Below are 6,684 nucleotides of genomic sequence, written 5' to 3'. Positions count from 1 at the left end.
ACGTGAGAAAAATTATCACAACTATATTGCATCTACTCACAATGTGGAGAAAAACAAAAGGATGTTAAAGAGAAACATGAAAGATATAAAAATGATTCAAACCAATCATCTAGATGTGAGTAATACAATGTCAGAGATTAAAAATACCTGAAGAAAATCCAACCCAAAGAAATCTGACAGATACTTTTGTTTGGAATCAAATTTTACCACGTTCCACTTTAGTTCCATGTCCTCATTTGTAAATAGGAATAATAATAGTGCCTGCCATGTTGGAGCATTATGAGGATTAAATGAGCTAACAAGAGCAACTCAGAACAACATTTGGCATATAAAAAGAATTCATTAATATTAGCTACTAATAATACTAATATATCTTTACATATATTACCTAGATGATCTGCTACGTTCCAACATATTTTTGAATTCTCAACTGCTAATTCCTGCTTAGACCAAGAAATTACCTATTAGTCTCATTAAAATTTCAGTTTGAACTTCCTTCTGTCATCTACAGCTAGACATAATAATGCTTGTGCCTCCCAAGAGGCAAACTAGATTCTGCTTGTTTTCTCACTGGGTTTAGTCTGTCCCGCAGTTTATCAAATTTACTGTTCTCTTTCTGACAACAGGAAACCTCGAAAGTCATTCAGTCCAATCACTAAAACTTTCACTGTGATAGGTATCATGATGAATTTATTTTTCTAGATTTAGAAGTTTATTTAAAGCAAGATATAATATACATGAACCAGTTTTGCAAAGCTTTTATTACTGAAATGATGAGTTTGACTAAACTTGTAATATAAACCACTATATTTCAGTTTATATATGGTAATATCATAATATGTTATATAATCATAACATAAAATAGTATATAATATCATATTGCACGGTATATAGTATCTCATGTCCATCCTAGGTTTATAAATGCAATTTCTGCTAATGAAAAATAATGAGCTAATTGCATTAATAACAACTGTGATTTTTGATAATTTATGTGTCAGAGAAGGTTTTTATATGCTATCTCATTTAATTCTTACCACAACTCTATAGGGTATTTACTATTGATATCTTTATATCATAGATGAGGAAAATTAAAATTCAGAAAGTTGGTAATTCTGGATTCCAATCCATGTCTTTCTGATGAAAATAATAAATAAATAAATAGATAGATAGATAGATAGATAGATAGATAAATAAATATAAAAACATAGTTCTTAATCACCCAACTGGCTATACTAGACAAAAATGGGTAAATGCCTTGAATTGAACTAACACTTTTAATTCTACTTTGAATAATATATTATTAAAGCACAAAACAGGAAGAGTCATATGATTTAAATTGAGAGGGCTCTGGAAATCTACAGATAGAAATAAATACTGGAGAGAGAGGACAACTATACTATATCTTGAATCATCCAGGAAGTCAAAACAAATATGAAGTCTAACTGTAGTTAGAAATCAATTTTCTTTCTAGTTTTTTGTAGCTTCTCTTTCCCCATACTTTAAACTATCCTAATCTGCTTTCCCACTGTGACTTATTTCTGCTAATGTATAGTTGGGATAACAGCAGCCTCACACCTGGTGGGCTATGTAGCTATGCATGCTGGAAATGGTGAAGATCATGAAGAACTGTAGAGGTACAATATAAGCTATTGCCACTTCAAAATAAAAAACATAAGCTCTGCTGATGTTGGGAACTGGCCAAAGGCAATAACATCAAAACCACAGGAGCACCTTTACGTGTAAAAGCAAGCTCAGTCAGTAGCAAACTGGCAGAGCACTCTGATGAGAATTAACATGTTTTGTGAAAGCAGTTTCTTCTGTTTGTTGAAGCATGTGTTTTCAATTATAAAATACACATTCATTCATTTGTCCTACAAAAATATACTCAGTCTTAGTCAGGCACTATGCTTGGTATAGGGAGTGCCAAAATGAATGAATGAATGAATGAATGAATGAATGAATGCATGCCCCAGATCTCAAAGTTTCCATAGATTAGTAGAAAGATCAAATTTGTAAATACTTCGATACTCAACAGTGAAATACCACCAGAAACATACCTGTATTCAAATAAGGTGAGTTTATTATTAGCTGCAACAAAGGAGACTTGATGCCATGAGGAGCAAAGGGAAATCTCACAAAGTGTTGAGGGGACTTGTTATATAGAGTTTGGTGATGTTAGATAATTTGGGAGAAGTTTCAAGGAAGCAGCAGTTTGATTTGGATTAAGTACTGTCAGAAAATGGGAGCAATTCTGTGATTGGTTATCTCAATAATTTTTATCTAAGAGAAGGGAAGAATGAAAAGGGGTTAGCCTGTAATTGGTAAAGAAGCAGCAGCCACTCACATTAGCTGGGAAAGGAAGATGTGTGGCCATTTTTGTGGTTAGCACAGAGGTGATTATGAAGTGTCCTTGTTTATGTTTTAATCCATTAAGTGGATTAGCTACAGAATAACTTCATATAATTTTAATATTCTGTGAAAATGTTATGTTCGGCAGGATAACACCATAGCCTAGCTGGAAACTAGGGCTGCTTTTTCCTCCTCAATACTAAGTTAAACTATATCTTGATAAGTGCTAAATTACAAGAATACACAAATGTTGTGGGAGTTTGAGAGACTGATAAATTCTGCTTACAAATAGGTGTTCTTTAGAAAGGAATTTTATCTGAATAGTATCTTTAATAGTATCTGCACTGGGTAAAGAAGAGACCAAAGGTCATTTCCAAGAAGAAGCGAAGTGTGTAAGCAGATGTGAGCACGTACAACAAGATGGAGACCTTTGAGTAGTATAGTATGCTGTAATAAATGAGGGAAGTGAGTTGGTGAAATTGAGGCCGAGTCAATAGGTAGAGATCAAGTCATTGAAGGGAACTTGGACTTCGTTCATCTCGTAATGTGGACCCAATAAAATTATCTGAATCAGAGAATAACATAATCAGATCTATGTTTTAGAAGAAAGATTTTGGCAGCTATGTGGAAACAAACTAGTGTGAGGAAAGAGAAAAAAGACAGACCAGTTAGACAATTACTTTAGGCAAGAGATGAGTGTTTAAATGGAATTGATAGCAATGGGACTGGAGGACAGGGGAGATATAAGAGGCATTTCCAGTGTAGAACTGACCAGACTTAGAGACTATATCGTCCACTAAAATGTAGTATGCATAATGGTAGGAATCAGGTACATTTACTCCCTGCTATATACCTAATAACTAGTATAACATCTGGTATATGGTAGTTGCTCAATGAATATTTGTTGAATTAATAAATGAATTGTGAGGGATGGGTTCAGGAAGATGTCAATGAAGGAGAAGTAGTAGATGTTTCTACATCGAGGTGTTGGGTGAATGGTGCTTTAATAAATTGAGATAAAGGAGCATATTTATAGAGGAAGAAATTTGATTTTGGATAAACACACAAAACAAAATAGACATTGTTAGCTTTATATATTAAAATTCTGCAAGGAGTTATTTTTAAAATAAAAACCTGAAGTGTGTTGATTAACTGAGTAAGAACCCAGAGTCTCAAAAGTGTTACCTTATATTAAAAGAGGTTAATAACATTCCTTTTTTACTGAAAACCACTCTGCAATAGATAAGTTCAAGACTTAGTAATTATATTTGGTAACTAAAGAGACAGAACTAAAAAGTAAAGTTCTGGAAAATATAATTGCATACAAACTGAAAAACTTCTCGTTTTTACCTTTTTTTTTTCAGCCTTATTAAGGTATAATTGACATACAATAAGTGCACATATTTAAAATCTACAATTTGATGAGTTTTGACATATTTACACAACGCTAAAATTGTCATCACAAGATAATAAGTATATGCATCGTCTCCAAAAGTTTCTTGGTGTTCTTTTCAAATCCCTCTCTCCTTCCCTTCATCACTCCATCCCCTGCTTCCCCCCAAACCCAGTCCCCAGGCAAACACTGATCTCCTTTCTCTATATATAGCTTGGAATGCAGTTTTTAGAATTTTACATCAGTGAAATTCTATAGTATGTGTTTTGTTTTTTTTTTTGTCAGACTGCTTTCACTCAGCATAATTATTTTGAGATTCATCTATGTCATGTATGTCAAAACTTCATTCCTTTTTATTCATCGGCAGTATTTCATTGCATGAGATACAATTTCTTTATGGGTTCTTCTGTTGATAAACAGTTTGTGAGGTGGTTTAAATTGTTTGATATTACTCTCTTCAAGAAGTAGAGCCTAATTTTCCTCTTCTTTCCACTGTGAGCTAGACTTTTCAATTCATTTCTAATGAATAAAATAAAGAGGAAGCAATGACATGAAACTTTTGAAACTAGGTCATGCAAGGATTTTAGACTTCCTTGCTCTCTCTTGGATCATCTACTCTGGGGGAAATCAGTTGTCATGATATGAAGAAACTCATTTAGCCCTAAGGAGAAGCCCATGTAATGAGAAACTTCTGTCTCCTGTCAATATTCCACGTGAGTGAGCCACGTTAGAAGCAAATCTTCCAATTTCAGTCCGGACTTCAAAAGACCGCAGCCAGCCAGAATCACCTAGCTAAACTGCTGCCAAATTTCTGATCCACAAAAACTGTGAGGTAATTAATATTTGTTGTTTTAAGTCACTAAATTTGGGGGAATGTGTTACACAACAATAAAAAACTAATATAGATTGTTTTAGGTTTGGGGATATTGCAAATGAAACTGCTGTAAACATTTGTATACTAGTCTTTGTATAGATCCATGCTTCCATTTCTTTTGGTTTACTACTTGTTTGGGCACAATTTTTATTTTGCCTTACATTATTTTCCATTAAGTGTCGAATTGACCCATCAAGGTTATAAACTCCATGTACCTATTTAATATTCCACACGATGCTCAGCCCCATGCTAATTGCCTAGTAAATGATCAATATTTTGAATTGAGATAAATTGAGAACATTAAGTACTCAAATGACTTTCCGTAGGCACCTGAGAGGAAAAAGGAGAAGGTGATTCAGTGTTGTTGGTAGGCATACTGACTGACCTCCCCTATGTCCTCCTTGTGAAAAATGAATTGATTTGCTTTAGGTCCAGGAAAAGAATGTCGTTTGGAGTCCATAAATAAAGTTCACCCCCAGGTGATGTGCATTCTATATTGCATAGTACACATAAATGGCAAGAGTTAGTCCAACGTCATCCTAGTAAAAATCTCAAGTGATACATTTTTCAAAATAGAAATAAAATGTACTTTACCACATTGCTAGACAGTGCCCTCTCTCTTTCAGCTGCTATTAAACCAATCCAAGTTGTGCTTAGGGGTACTGAAAATGACATTGAGAATTTTAGTAATTTATATTACAGCTCTCAGAAATGGCTGGAGAGAGCTATGATGCAGAAAATACATATAGGAATGCCTTGGTTTTATTCAATAGGTTTCTAAATTTTCAGTTCTTTTATCTGGCATGGAGGACACTGAGCTTTCAAAAGGAATAGAAATATAGAATTTGAAATAGCCAACTACATCAGAGAAACACTCTAGGCAAAGAGGATGTTACCAAACCTAACCACAATGTACTGAATGAATCTACATATTAATGGGAGACGGAATCACTCTATAGTAGTTTTGTTGTTGTTGTTGTTTTAAGGCGAGGCAATCCTTGGTTGACCTTACAGATTTCAAGGACCTTGTCAATTTACAATCCCTTATTTTTTACACCTACAGCACCTGGTTTTCCTAGGTGGTCTCCCATCCAAGTACTAACCAGGCCCAACCCTGCTTAGCTTCCAAGATCAAACAAGATCGGGCTTGTTCAGGGTAGCATGGCCATAGACACTCTATAGTAGTTCTTGAGAGCTAGTATCAATGGCCATGTTTTGAAATATTTACAAGATTTTCTGTTTTGCATTTTCTTATACTAATCTTGCCAATAAATTTACTTAGGAGAGATTTTCTGTTTTGCATTTTCTTATACCATTCTGCCAATAAATTTGCTTAGGAGAGATTTAGAATTGTTAAAACAGAAATACAGAAGGGGAAAAATATTGTTAATATTCAGCTTTTGACACTAAAATTCAGCAACTCTTTTTGGAGAAAAAGAGATCAAAAGGATTCTCTAAACTCCTTTATCTCCTCCTTTAGAGAGTCAAAATTGGTAATCCTAGTCATGATGTTTTGCATAAGAGAGATCGCATCTATACAGGAAGAGGAAGACTGAGGAAATAAACCCATTCTAGGTCTGGCTGATTAAGATTTCCAGTAGACAGAGTAGAAGGGAGCAGAGTGAGTAGGAGAAAGATCAAGGCTGTTGATACCCTCTCTGCCTCTAGCACCCAACTTCAAAGCACAGGCTTCTGGTCAAAAACAAAGAACTTTATTAATCATAGCAATAATGGTATAGAGAGTGTTAGCATTTGCATAAGTTTTTTAAGTCTCAATGTTCTTAGGGTGGTAGGAAGAGGACCACCTCACTCCTGCATATGTTGTTGATTGCATTAAGAAGAGAAACTTTGAGTTTAGGAAAGCTGAATTTTTTACAATGGACAGTAAGCCTCGGAGGTAGATATTATCTTCTTACCCTGGTCAGGAAACAAATCTGCCTTCTGTCCCAGAGGAAGTCACTATCTTCCATGTCTGTCTGCTGTACAATCGACCTTGAAAAGATAGTCTGGAGGAAAGGCAATCAGTGCCTCCAAGATGTGCAAAAACATGAGATTCATACAGGACTGT

The 6,684-nt window shown here is 34.7% G+C and overlaps 1 pseudogene; it reads right to left on the bottom strand.

The window, feature by feature from the left end:
- Positions 1–5,670: 5,670 nt before the first annotated feature.
- LOC112470485 lies at positions 5,671–5,789 on the bottom strand (annotated as a pseudogene).
- Between the last annotated feature and the right edge of the window lie 895 nt (positions 5,790–6,684).

Source organism: Pteropus alecto, unplaced genomic scaffold (assembly GCF_000325575.1).
Source record: "Pteropus alecto unplaced genomic scaffold, ASM32557v1 scaffold3, whole genome shotgun sequence".
NCBI lineage: Eukaryota > Metazoa > Chordata > Mammalia > Chiroptera > Pteropodidae > Pteropus > Pteropus alecto.
The sequence above is the reverse complement of the archived record's forward strand: the minus strand, read 5'-3'. Positions and strand labels throughout refer to the sequence as shown.